Here is a 14,887-nt window from a genome sequence, read left to right as displayed (position 1 = left end):
TGGTGTTAATTCCTATTCTATATTAACCTCCTCCCTAAACACCCTCAAGGCCTATATAAAGAGGCCTTCTCCTTTGTAATTTGCAAGAGAGAGCCAAGAGGCCTTCTTCAGCCCTATTAAGCCTTTCCTATTCTCTCTCATGAGCTTATGCAGTTCATTCCCTTACTATAGCTTATGCATGTTATACAGTGTAATAAGCCCATGCTATTGGTGTCCATATTGTGTATATTGGTTATGTCTTGAGGGTTCTCCATATCTTGTGCCCTCTTAAGTTTTATTGATTCATCTATTTTTTGTAGTTCTCTCTCTCTCTCTCTCTCTCTCTCTCTCTCTTTGTTTTCCTCTCTTCTCCCTCACAAGCTCCTCTCCCTCTTGCGTAGCATCCTAGTCCGCTCTTCTATGACTAGGTGGTGCCCTTATCTCATTCACTTTGTGGCAGAAGGAAGTTTGGCATAGTATAGAGGCTGTCATACCGAATTTCATTCGTCATAAATTGGTGCCCCCACTAAGGACATTCTCACCCACAATTCTCTACCTTCGTATGTGGGACGATACAACACATAATGGTGCGTCCTCTACAACAAGTGCTCCAAATGGCTCTTCTCCAATGCCTTTACCAACTCTTTTTGAAGCTGGTCGAAGTCCACGACTCCCAGAATGGTCTCCCAAGGAAGCCCAAGAAAGAAAGTATGCCTATCGGATGATTGCACGTATGCGAGTAAAAGGTGTTCACCTTAGAAATTCCATTCTCTCACAATAGAAAAAATCATGTTGCCATCAATTGCTAGGTTCTCATAATTGTGGTGAGTATTTTGCAAAAAAAATGAAGGCCCTTTCGGGAGGTCCTCGTCTCCAAATCATCAAATCCCTCTCTCTCTCTAGCCTAATCCACATCAAAGGAGGACAACTATGCATGAACCATGTGGAGTTTTGTAAAGGTGCAAAGTATGGAGACTACCTTCAACTGTTGCTAGCTCGAAGGTTGGGTGTGGTTGAAAAGGTGGCCATCACACCTTATGAAATATATGTCACCGAGGATGGACACACTAAGGCAAGAAAAATCGCTGGTGAGCAAATTCTCTGTATAGCAAAGTTGGTGGTTTCCAAAAAGAAACACTCTGGGAATATCCTTTATAATTCAAGAAAGTACATTCCCCCTACTCCCTTAAGTAGTCTCCACTTATGAATAATAATAATGGCCCAAATTTCTACACCTTCCACTCTATACAAAACATCTGAGTTAATATATACATCAGTAGGAAGATTTTCTTCCGGCAGCATCTTGTCATGCACTTTGGGGCTGAAAGATTAAGGGAGATTCTTGTATCACGAGAATCTATAATCTTCCCAATGCTAGACTACAATGCATCCTTCAATGTACATGTCTTTATTTTATTATAATAGTTTCTCATGAATCGCCGCGAGTTGTATGGACCAATCCAACCTCTTGCTATGCAAACTGTGCATATTGTAGCCAGCACAAAGCTTAGATTCCAATGCATTATTAGAAGCATACCGGGGCCTAAACGTCTTGCTAAAATCAATGCATCTGTGAACCCATTCATCCTTCCCCTCATAAAATACAACTTAAGTCTAGACGTGTTCATCTTTGTACTCTACTAAGGCAACATGGCATTTCCAAGCTTCTTTGGGCGCAATGGGAAAAATGCAGTGGATTTTTTGGACAACCTTGAGATGGCCTTCCTTGTCTCTGGGAGGGATGATGAAGCATTAAAGTTGAGGGCTTTTCCTTTGGTGCTCAAGGAAGAAGCTAGAATGTGGTTCCAAACTCTAAATTCGTCCCAAAGAGCTGAATGGGAGGGATTGAAGGCAACTTTCTTGCAGAGATTTCAACAAACTAACTCGGCTAAAGAGTTATGGCAACGGCTTTTGGCCCTCCATCAAAGTGATCCTTATGGTTATGCAACTTATGAGAAAGGGTTTTTGAAGCTTTGGGGGTAGTGGTCAGACTCACTGAATCCTGGTGAGAGAGCTCCAAACTGCCTTCAAAAGGATCGATTTATTTCAGGTCTGTACCCCTTGCCCAGGGAGAAGGTAAAGGTGAAATTTCCAAACACTTTTGAAGATGCTTTGAGAATCACTAGGGAAATGTCATAAAAATAGAGGAGGTGGTCAGGGATAGAAGGCTCTAAGAAGAAATAGTGAGAGGTAAGATAAAGGTAGATGTAGTAGAGACCATGCCTATCAAGCGGGTACATGTCCAAACTGAGGCAAGCAAGGAAGCAATCAATGAGGCAAGTACATCACGGGCACCTAGAGATGAAGGGAAGAAGAGAAAGACTCGACTAGGTCTAAAATTGATATCTCCGTCTTCCCTTTGGGTTCTCGGACACAACCTTACGATCTGATATCAGATGTGAGCTCTCAAGGGCAAAAAATTACTTGGCCACAACTACTTCATGCCTCTCCAAAGCTACAATGACAATGGTCAAAAATTGTAAGCACAAGGGCAAGGCAAGGTAAAATGGTTAGTGCAATCAAGGCATATGGCCTCAAAGATATAGTGCCTTTAGTGGAGGCTCAAATCAAAGGTCAATGGATTTGAAAAACATACATCGATAGTGGAGCAGAGGTTTGTGTCATGATAGAAAAGCTTATGCATCAATTAGGCTTAGAAGTAATGGAATCCTCAACCTTTAGGGCAAAGATGACCAACAATGATGCGGTCACATGTGTGGATGTAGTGAAAGCTTTGAGAGTTTCTGTTTTTGGAATCACTGCAGCATTGGATGTTTATGTGATGCCAGAAAAGGGAGAAGGATATCCCCTCATCCTAGGGAGACCTTGGCTTATGGGCATCGGAGCTAGGAAAGATTGGGCAATAGGGGATCTGGAGTTGAGGCCACGTAAGGTGGGTGGCCATGATCAAAATGTGGTTTACAACTTGAAGAGTGGGTGTCAAGAGAACCTTGAACTAGAAACATCTGCCGATGAGTGGAGCTCAAGTGCCTCATCGGTAGAAGAGGAAGAGAGTTCAAGTGGAGAGAGTGATAGCACTCTTGAAGTTATGGGCATCACCTTAAAGGAACCTACCTCATTAGAAGACAACCCCAAGAATCCAAGGAGAATATGTGTGGGATGCTAGCCTAGAGAAGATAATATCCAAGGATATAAAGGATGAAGAAATGGAGGGTTATGTGAATGTTCTCAAGAAGCATGCATCATTGTTTATTTCTGATTATACTCACATTACAGGTATCAGTGCAGTAGTGAAGCATCACATCCAACTCAAAGAAGGAAGCAAACATATAGTACAAAGATTGAGAAGACTGGGAGTTGTGCAACAGGATGCACTGTTGACGAAGGTGAAGAGACTCTTGAATGCAGGATTCATATACCCAGTGGAAGATTCAGAATGGGTCTCCCCAGTAGTAGTCAGGCCAAAGAAAAATGGTAAGTGGTGAGTATGCATAGATTACAAGCCACTAAATGCTACAACAAAGAGGGACCACTTCCCTCTCCCATTTTAGGATGAAATCTTGAATGAAGTAGCGGGACATGAGTGGTATACAGTGTGTGATGGCTACTTTGGCTACTTCCAGATTCACATTGCAGAGGAGGATCAAAAGAAAACCACTTTCATCACATCGTGGGGTTGTTTTGCCTTTCGAGTCATGCCCTTTGGTCTCACAAATGCCCCAACAACCTTTCAACGATTCATGAATGTGGTCTTCCAACCTTACTTTGGTAAGTCCATAAGGGTTTTCATAGATGACTTTTATATTTATGGCTCAAGGAACATACATTTATGCAAGGTTGATGAAGGATTTACTCCCTTAGCTAGGTTGGGTGGACAACTAAATAAGGATAAATGTCACATTGGGGAAAACAAGGTTACACTACTAGGGCATGTAGTGTCAATTGAAGGAATTGAGGTAGACCCAAAAAAGGTAGAAACTTTGCTAGCTCTACCTTCCCCAACCTCCATCAAACAATTAGTCTCCTTCTTACAAAAGCTAAGATATTTGGGTAGATTTATACACTTACTCTCTCAGGCCATATATCCCCTGCAGCAACTAACACATCAAGAAACACTTGTATGGAGTGAACAAAGTGAAGGAAATTTTAAGGAGATAAAGAAAATGTTGGGGTCACTTCCTATAATCCTCCAGCCTTGTTGGGAAGAAACATTCTTTGTAAACCCTAGCATGGGAGAAGAGGCCATTGGTGCTGCTCTCCTACAAAAAGATCCAAAAACATCCTTCATGAGGCCTGTGTATTTTGTCAACCGCCTCATGAAAGCCTTAGAGAAGACTTACACCTCCATGGAACAACTAGTGTTGGCCCTCATGTTTCCAATAACCAAATTTCGGCCATATTTGCTTCCAAAGAGATTTGTGATCATCACTTGGAGGATATGTTTCCCTATGCACTGTGGAGGATATGTTTGTGATCATCACTGTGGAGGATATGTTTCCCTATGCACTACAACATATGGAAATATCTGACAAAATAGCAAAGTGGGTGGTCCGACTTCAAGATTTTGATTATACAGTGCAGGTTGAAAAAACAACTCGAGCATGCCTGGCTGATATTTTGACAAACATGTGCTATGAGAAAAATCTCTGGGTGAAAAGAAAGGACCTTCCACCACCCCCATCCATAAAGACTCTTGTAGATGCTTATAGCCTCTACTTTGATGGTGCATACAAGAGAACTAAGTATAAGGCAGCCACAGGCATTGTTGTTTTCTCTCCTTTAGGAGAGAAAATCTATGGTGAAGGAATCATCTTGGAAGGTGTCCACTCTAACAATGAGGCAGAATATCAAGCTTTAATTCATGGTCTTTTTTGGTGTCTTAGTAATTCAATAAAGAGGTTGAATGCTTTTGGAAACTCCATGCTATTGGTAAGGCAGATGCAAGGTACATGGGCATGCAAAAATACAAACCTCTCTAGTAAAATGAGAGAGGCCAAATCTCTTATGAGAAGATTTAGGGAGGCACAAGTACATCATGTGCTAAGAGACCAGAACAAGGATGCCGACCATCTAGCATCATCAAAGCTGAATGAGTCAATGGTGGGAGCAGTGGCTATCAAACCCCCACTTCAGCAAGGCAAGGAAGACTTAGAAGATATTCTACACCTCTTAGAGCATGGAGAAGCTCTCACACACCTGACTAAGGGAGAAAGACAGTGGCTAGCTCAGAAGGCTACAAGATATCACATGGTAAATGATAATTGGTATTGTCTTGGTAAGGATGGTGTGCTTAGGAAAGTGCCTTCAAAGTGGAAAATTAAAGAAATCTTAAAATCTTGCCATGATGATGTGTGTGGAGGTCACTTTGCACACGACATCACAAGTAGAAAGGTTCTACAAGCCAGCTTTACTTGGCCCAGCCTACACTGAGATGTCAAATATTGGTGTCAAACATATGAAGAATGTCAGAAATCAGGACCATGACGGCTCATAGCAGAACCCCGAACCCCAATCAAGGTCTATGGACCCTTTGAGAAGTGGAGAATTGATGCCATAGGGCCTCTACCACACACTCCATGAGGAAAAGAGTATATTATCATGGGGGTAGATTACATGACTAGATGGACCGAGGCTATGCCAACTAGAAGAATCACTGCTAAGGAAGTGAGTAAATTCATCTTTGACCACATTTGTTGTAGGTTTGGTATCCCTCTTGAAATACTATCAGATAGAGGACCAGGGTTTAGAGCTAATGTGGTGGGTGAACTCATGCAAAAGCTAAATATTCAACGACGACACTCTACCCCTTACTACCCTCAATGCAATGGATTGGTGGAGAAGGTAAATGGAATGATTTGTAAAATCATTAGCAAACAGGTACATTCAAGGCCCTGGGTGGAGCCCTAAGAGGAACACCAAGGAAAAGGGAATTCTCTTGCAGGAAAATCTATCTTGTAACACCAACAAGCTTTTATTTAATTCTTTTGATCATCAAAACAAAGAAAACAACAATTCTTCACGCAGCATCATAGTAGATTTCTCCCATGGATTTGATAGAATCAACCATAATCTTCAACATCTTCATAGAATCCATCAATATAACAAAGAACACAAAATAATACACCATCTTTGAATGGAAATCAATCACATATAATTCATCTTCAATGTCTTCATAGTTTTCTCTCTCAATCTCTCATATACAGTTACACTGTTTTGATAGAATTTACTATCTCTTACTCTCTCTCTCTCTCTCTCTCTCTCTCTCTATCAATAGTACATCATCTCCTCACTACAATACTCTCATAATAACTCTCAATAATCCTTCTTAGGTCATGGATGTACCTCCCAAGAGGTATGTCTGATATGAAGAGTCACCAAAGCCACTACAGTGTCTTTTCACAACTCATTACTATCACTGTCACTTAGTCTTCTCTTCAGTCTTTAGCAGCTGCTTCTTCCACTTGTTTTAGCTCTTTTGAACTTAGATTCATCCTTTTCAAAGGTTAGAAAATTTTTCCAAATTCACACATACATTCTACAGAACACTTATAGAAGGTCTACAGAACAGTTACAGTACAGTACCAAAGCAGATACAGTACAGTTACTGTACAGAGACAGAGCAGTTTTACAGAGGCTCTATAGAAGGTCATCAGAACCTCATAACTCATACTCAAACCATTCCAAACTATCAAAAACTATTCAATAGGCTTCCAAAAGATCTCAATCTTCATCAATCATCAATCCATGCTTCATACAGAAGATAATCAAAACAAAATAAAAGCTATACAGAAGGTATACATAACCAATCAGAACCTCAATAGAACATCATAGAGCTTCACATCTCTACTGAGAATCATCATGATATAATCAACATCATAGAGCTTCATATCTCTACTGAGAATCATCATGATCTTCCAAAACATAATCAATATCATCCAAAACACTCTCAAATACTTTCTTTATCAACCATACATCACTCTAAATCCATCAAAAATTAATCATTCAATCCTCAAAATCAACAAAAATTAGTCAAAAATTCAATCTTTTTCCACTCTCAACATATCCCCACACTTAGAAAGGAAGCGTCCTCGCAACCTAAGGAAAAGAAGAATATAAGTTCATTAAAGAGCTCAATTTTATCTTCCTTAGGATCTTCAATAATCTTCCCAAAACACAACCCCAACTTATTACCTGTATCTTTAGAAAAAACTACTAAAGAAAAACTTCCGTTATTCATTAACTCATCTGATTAATCATTTAAAAATCATAACAAATTTGTAAAGGATATAAGAGGTTTTTCTTCAACTTTCCACCATAGGCTTTTCCTCCACCATCAATAGTTTGAAAAGAGCTCCCGAACAAATTATTCTCAAGCAGCACGAACTCATCACATACAATTATTACAACACACACAAAAACACTAACACAACCATCTGAATGACACCTCCAAAAAGAGAGATATATATCATTAAGAATCATTCAAAATACATTGCAAAGGCATCAATGAAGATAATCCCTTTTGAAGGCTTGGTGGTTTCAAAAATGATCCATAGAGAAGGATTCATCTACAAATGTCTTTGGAGGATTTTGAAAGAACTGCAGGCAGCACATCCTTTCTAGCAAAACAAGGTATATGCTAGGTAGACATAGGGCATGAAAATACAGGACATCCAACTGGTCGGAGTCAATCTCACTAAAGGATCTAGAGATTCATACAAAGCTTTGGAATGGCCTTTTGATCATTATGCTAGATACCAAGCAAAATGAGCTGTCAATCTCACTAAAGGATCTAGAGATTGTGAATATTGGTGAGAAAAATGAAGGTAGTTTTGGTATGCTTGACTGGCAGTTGTCCAATCCCCTAGAATTATTGGCCGGTTAATCTGAGGTCCTGTAAGAAAATCAATCGAGGTCCATCCTCTTCTTCTGGAAATCTGCTGATCAAACCTTTCATATTCACTAACCAACTGAGGGGGTTGAGAAATAGAAGTGGCAGGAGATGGAAGTGGAATAAGTAAAAGTGGATGAAGAGATGGATAGGAAAAATCATAAAAGGAGGAATAAGTTAAAGGAGTGACTAAAAATTTAAGGGAATCAGTCAGGAAAGGTGTTAATTGATAAATAGGAAAAGTAGAAGGTATATGGATAGATGGAGAAGGGCATGGTGGAGAAGGGGAAAATACTCTATCTTTGATAAAAGAGCAATAGATAAATATGGGAATTTGAGGAAAAGATTGAGGGTGAAAAAAAAGGGGTAAGATTGCTGTTGAATTGGTTTGATAAAGGGAAAGATAGGTATCATAATGATAAGCCATTTGTTGGTAGTACAAGAGGCTAGGAACAGAGGGACCTAAAACAAATCTTCTCTTATAGGCATAAAAAAAGGTGGAATCAAATGGATGGTTTTTGGAAAGGTGAGCTAAAAGATCTACCCTCAGTTGGTTAGTGCTCTGTACATAGGTAGAAGCTGTGTTCTAACATTGATTCAGGACCACAGAATCAATCATTGAGTGCCAGGAATTATCAGGGCGAGTAGCCACTTTTGAATAATAACTCTAAAACATGTTATCTATCCGCAACTCCAAACCATTGACATATAAAACAACTTGCAAAACCACGTCTCCCACATACCAGGCCATATCTACTTCATCTGGAATCAACAGATCTCCCTGTAGATACATGTAAGACAGCAACATGGTATCCATCGTCACAAAATCTTCAAACACCATACGAACCACTTTTGTCAGCAACTCAGGAGACCAAGCCCCACTCCAACCATCCTCTGGAAGAGGAAGATCCATCATTGAAAGCTTCATATAAAAGGCCAACTTCTACAATTCATAGTGGACAAAGAAAGAATGGGGTCCGGAGGAACATATTCCTGAAAATGCTCAAATGCCGACCATAACAAATCCATCCTGGATTGCAATCTTTCCACTTTATCTTGGAACAAAGGACACAATGTGGCCTGTCTCTGGAGAACTGCCAAGTCCTTTTTGTCTCTGGAGAATTGCCAAGTCCTGCTTTGAGATAGAAGGAATCAGTGGAGCATTGGGGCTTGGAGGAACATACCGTGATTGCGTCAGTTGGTCTTGCAACTGCTTGATTTGGGAAGCTTGTGATTCCATTGTGTCATGAGCAGTCTGTAAGGCTGAGAGTTTTGCATCTAATTGAGTTTGAAACTCTTGAGCTTCTTTGGACATCCTCTCCTTCTCCTCTGAGATTTTAGTGACCTCTAACTGAGCCTCTGTTAACTGAATCTTCAAAGAAGATATCTCTTCTCTTTGAGTCTCAATCATTTGGGTTTGTTGGATGTAGCAGGAATTGTGACTGAAGGAAGAACTGAAGGAGTTTTATCTGCCACACGCTTCAAGCGCTTTCGCTGAATGACCAGTGGAGGAGGAGAATCAAGAGCATCTATATCAATAGGTTCTGACTCTTCTGAAGGTGGTGGAGGAGGTACTGGATCAGATGGAGGAGGTGCCGGTCCCCAACAAGAAAAGAAAACCCCCTACAAGTACACAGACACATAAAGCATAAAAACACGTTACTCGTAAAGGAGAGATATCACCTGGATAGGGCCACGAGAAGCCTCCACGCAACAAAGGCTCCTTCCAAGCTCTTCTTTAAACCTGTCTAGCACAGAACTAAAACAAGAAACCATTAACTGCACCTGCACTAAACAGACAACTGGCCCTCTTGGCCTAACAAAATCTGGACGTAATATCCAAAGCAGTTAGCCTTCCTAGCTTAAAACTAGATAGGCCATTTTAGTCCACTTAATGCTGATATCCTTGGCATATACATCACACCCTATCAGACTACCCAAGGTGCCGAGGATAGCATATCATAGGTCGACTAGCCCCATGCTACTCATGCAAGTTAGCTAAAAGCTTGATCTTGTATTCTTTGACCTTAGGTTTTTTGTAGAGCTACAAGTCCAAGCCTTTCGACAAATAACTCATCAATAAGGCCGATCCCTTCTTGGGCACTATGAGCTGAATGAACGGCCTCAATGGACTCGCATGTCCCACATTTATTGTCATCCGAATAAACTGGTCATTCAAGCGGCTAAGTGGATCCTTTGGCAGAAATAATTATAGCTTTGTACTCATTCGAACCTCCCCTATTTGGGTTTTCACATAAATCAATGCTGCGACCCAAACTAGGTAGAGCTTCAATCCTAGGCACATCACATGGGTGTATCCCAAGGTAGTGTATATTGTCAGATGTATATCCAATCTTATCCTCTAGGGGATTCAACAAAATATATCCAGGTGGGATCCTTGGCCTTGCATCTGACACTTCTGCTCTACTTTTGGAGATTTTGGTTCTCCAAACCCATCTCACATTTCCCTTAATATTCTTGCATTCCCTCAATTTGCTGCACTGGTCTAACGAACTCAATGCAAACTTATCCCTATGGCCAAATGGCCTCACATCCTTATGACCTTTGTGAAGCATAGGTGGACTTTTAGCATTTTGCATCCTCTTTACAAAAGATGCCTTTATTTGTTTACGTCCATACTGCAAATTTTTTTCCATAAGAACCTTGCTTTCACTGAAGGGAATAAGATCCACCCGGAAGCATGATTCCGACACCAAAGGTCTCTCAAGAGCCTTACTAGCAACAAAATTAGAACCACACACAGAATGCTTATCAACACTCATAGGCCCATTGGTTCTATCCATATTGCCATCACAACTACCTCTCGTGGAAGTGTTGCAAGCCCTAATGGGACTTACATGGCTTGGAACCTTTTCACTGAGAGGCATGTCATTACTGCTCGTAGGATGGCCATTTTATGCTTTGAGATTTTGGCCACCAAGGTTCCCCTCATAGGCTGCCTTGGTATCAACAAGTGAGCTGTCTCCTTGCAAAAATGGTTGGAAGCTAGGATGCACTTGTACTGAGCGGGGAAAACTCCAAAAGTTTTCCCAACATCTCTGAATATGACCCTCATAATCAATGGCATGCATTTTTGCTTCCCTTAACGACTTAGGATTCCGCAGTCCCACTTGGATTTGCGTATCAATCTCTAAGCCATTCAGAAAGAGCTCACATAGCACATCATCTGGTAGTGCACGGGCTCTTCTTGGCCAAAGCCTAAGAGTACTATCAAAGGCTCTAGCATACTCTTTAACAGAAAGATAAGACTCCTGTCTAAACTGCATAAGCTGCCCTAAAACCTGAATCAAAGGGAGCTTCTTTCCATACTCATCTAGAAATCTATCACAAGACTCCTCAAATGATTTGATCGACCCTCTTGGGAGGCTCCAGTACCATTTTCTTGCCTCTCCCTTTAGGGTACTTGGGAATATGAGCATCCGATGTATATCGTCGAACCCACTTGCAATGCAAGTTAGGTCATATCCTCTTAAATGAATCATCGGATCCTCATTTGGCAACCCATAAAACACTGGGAGATCCCTATAAAGAGGAGGACATTTAGGCCTCCCCTTGGGGATCAACACCGGGTCATTAAAATCTTCATATTCATCATGATCTGGGTCCAGCCTCTTAGGATCTTTAACCTCTTCCATCCCCACCCTTTTTGGTGTAGGGAGGTTAATATCCTCATTAACATCCCTTTCCGCTAACTCACTGAGTGGTCTAGGGAGTCCTATAAGTTTCAACATGTCATTTTGATCCCCTCTTAGAGGATCTTCCATACCTTTCCCTTTAAAAGGAAAGTCCATAATGGGTTTATATAAGAGCTTTTGGTCCTTATCTAAAGCAGATTTATCATTACCACTTCTTAAAACTTGGAAACTGTGCCTTTTAAGCAATGGTTTTCCCTTGATAGCTAGGGCTTCTAACATCCTTGTGATGCCTACTATGTCGTCATGGTGGCCCATTACACGGGATGTTTCAACCACAAGCATATTCCATCGTATATCAGCACTTTCCCATGGCATTATGGCTTTATCATGATGACTTATTGATGCCATGACTACCATAGTTTCCAACATGCTTGTTTCATGCCCTCTAAGTTGATGGATGGTTAAACATGATTTCTCTTGGGTAGAGACCACACCAAGGCGAACCTCGGCTCATGCCATCGTATTAGAGGATGGGGTAACCACTAATTGGCTACTCTTTTCATCACATAAATTATCTTCTGTAGAGGACTCATGCTCTACATAACTAACTAAGTCCATTAGTAAGTTTTCTATAGGGAAAGCCAAGTTTTTCCATCCTTGAACAAACCCCATTTTATGGATAATTTAGGGTCCCTTGAAACCCTAGATTCAAAAACTGCCACTTATAGGCAGCTCCCGGCAGACGCACCACTAATGGGACCTAAAATGGGCCGGCACTGGCTATGGCACTAGCCGAGCCTCATGCTCATAACAGACAAACACACCCTCACGGCCTCGCAGACTAGGAGCGTCAATCTGCTGCTAAAGGACAAACTGTCCTAAAGCCTAATCTATGCGTTTATGGTTTTATAGTTTTGTAGTCCAACGTTTCCCTTTCTACAAACTCCACAGAGGGAGAACCCATACATATTGGTAATAAATACCACGCTAATCACATATATCGAAGGCAACCTCTCGATAGAAACACCGCGGCTCCACTGCAGCTCTCCTACATCGCAGGGATTGGCCCCTTGATGATGCGTTGCTCAACATATAAAACAAACAAACACACTCCACTCTTTCATTTTGAATCCAGGAGATATACCATGCTTCCTCACTAAATAATCCCCCAAGAACCAACGTCTATCCTACGGCTTAGGATGCCTTTCCACACTCAAGGTAATTTTATGGCCATTGTCTAGTTTGGCATCCGAATCGAGCTCTGAAAAATCCTGGGCGTCTGGCTTTACATCCCACATTGACTGGCAACTCCTGACAACCGCACGGCAATTTGAAAAATTATCAAAAATCCACAAGTGTCGCTCGGGCGCCTTTTAAAAGTCATCTTTCACTTGGTGCTTAAAATCGTCCTAGCTGCAACCGCCGCCTTCGATGTTAAATATTTTTCCCCTAAATTTCAGATTTTTGGGCAAATTTTAGACACATCTTGGGCTCAAAACTCCGCTCTCAAAGAAAGAAAGAGAGAGTGTGCATCTATGTGAATGAGTCTTATAGTCTAGGGTTATATAAAAGAGGGTTTCACTTCCTATCTTATTCATTGAGTTCTCAGATCTCTTATGCAAGAAAGATGGCTATGCCTATGGTAGTTGCAAATAAGCTTCCGCTCAGAGTCCCATATCGTGTTCAGGCCCTTTGAGCATCTACTAGCTTAGATGCACCCCTTTCTCAACCTAACCCAGCTTCCTCAAGCCACCCTCACAAGGGTCCCCAGTAGTATCCCCACAAGAAACACAAGTGGAAGCCAGGTACAATGGACCTGAGAGAAATCAAGAGGTATCAATGCTCTTAAGGCGAGCTTCTTGAGACTTGTTCGCGAGATTGTGCAAGACCTCTACCGCACACAAAAAGTAGGAGGTGGTTTTTGGTACAAGGTCAGGATAGACCTGATCACAAGGTCCTTTTAGTTGACTCGATAATTGATGCTTAGCATTGTGCAATATATGCAAAGCGCATCACTAAACTCCTAAGGACTTCCACCTTGTAAGAAATATTCAAGCAGTGAAGGATGCATTCTTTCCAATGGAATGAACACAGTTTGTAATGTTATGTTTTTTAGCATAGTGTTCTCCTTGTGCATTGGACATATGAATATGTCCCAATGCAAAACTGTCGTATACGTCCTTAAAATATGAATTAAATTTTTACTATTGTCCTTCACTCTCAACTTTGATTGTGCATCTTTGCTATATTTTCAACACTTACTTACAGTTTTTGCTAGCACTACCAATTTCAATAGGAAAAACATGCAAAAATTTGCCATTTCTTGTTGCAAACTTTACTTCTAATGCCTCTATATAGTCTATGTGGTGTGAAGTTTCTAAGGGCCAGCAGTCGCGATGTTGATTTCTCAATTATCAATCCATCCATAATTTTGATGTGGGATAATTTTTAAAATACTAAATTTTATCATAATGCACAAAACTTCACACCGCACTTGTTAGGTGGCCAAGAGCCCTTCTTTTTTAAAAAAAAATGCATGTAGATTGTTGGCTAGCATCTAGAGCCACTTTCTTGTCAAACTTCACCAGGGATCTACAAGCATTTTTTTTTTCCCAAAAAAGCAAGAAAGTGGCTCCAAAGGTCAGACTTCGAACCAAGGGTCTACAAGTATTTTTTTTCCCAAAAAAAAGGGACTCTTGGCTACCTAACGAGTACGCGTGTGAAGTTTCATTGCATTCTGATAAAAGGTTATGTATTTACGATCACATGATGGACAGTGCGTATAAAGCTGCATTAACCCATTTTTGGGGTTTAAATGGGTTAAAAGTTCATTCTTCTTCTCATTTTCACATCTTGCTTTCTTTGCTTCCTCCATTCTTACACCCCTAACCTCTGTCTCTTCTCCATCTTGCCCTCCTTGAGCTTGCGTGGCACGCACCAAGCAAGCATGTCGTTGTTTTGGCCATGGGAAGGCCTCACGCCAAGGCCCACCACCTGGAGCACAAGGTGGAGCCTCCTCTAGTGCAGTAGCAGGTGCTCCCCATAGAGCACAACGACCACCACAAAAGAAGAGGAGATGGAAACCGAGCATTGTTGCCTTTCGGGAGATAAGGAGAATCTAGCACGGATACGAGCTTCTCATCCTGAAAAGATCTTTTTCATAAGTTTGTTCAAGAAGTCATGCAAGACTTGGAGCTGAAAGGGATGGGAACATTTTGGGCGAGTGCGGGATGGCCCACCAGTAGGAGGCCTACAAATGGCTGTAGAGGGGTTTCTCATCGACTTGTTTGATGATACAAAACTAGCGGCCATCCATGCAAAGCACATCACAATCACAAATAAAGACATGAACTTTATCATTCGGCTTCAACAAGGCAAGGGGACTCCTCCATAGGCTATGAGA

This window comes from Lygodium microphyllum, chromosome 9, assembly GCF_053477565.2.
Source record: "Lygodium microphyllum isolate KBCC chromosome 9, Lygodium_microphyllum_v1.1.10, whole genome shotgun sequence".
Taxonomy (NCBI): Eukaryota; Viridiplantae; Streptophyta; class Polypodiopsida; order Schizaeales; family Lygodiaceae; genus Lygodium; species Lygodium microphyllum.
Note: the sequence above shows the minus strand (reverse complement) of the source record.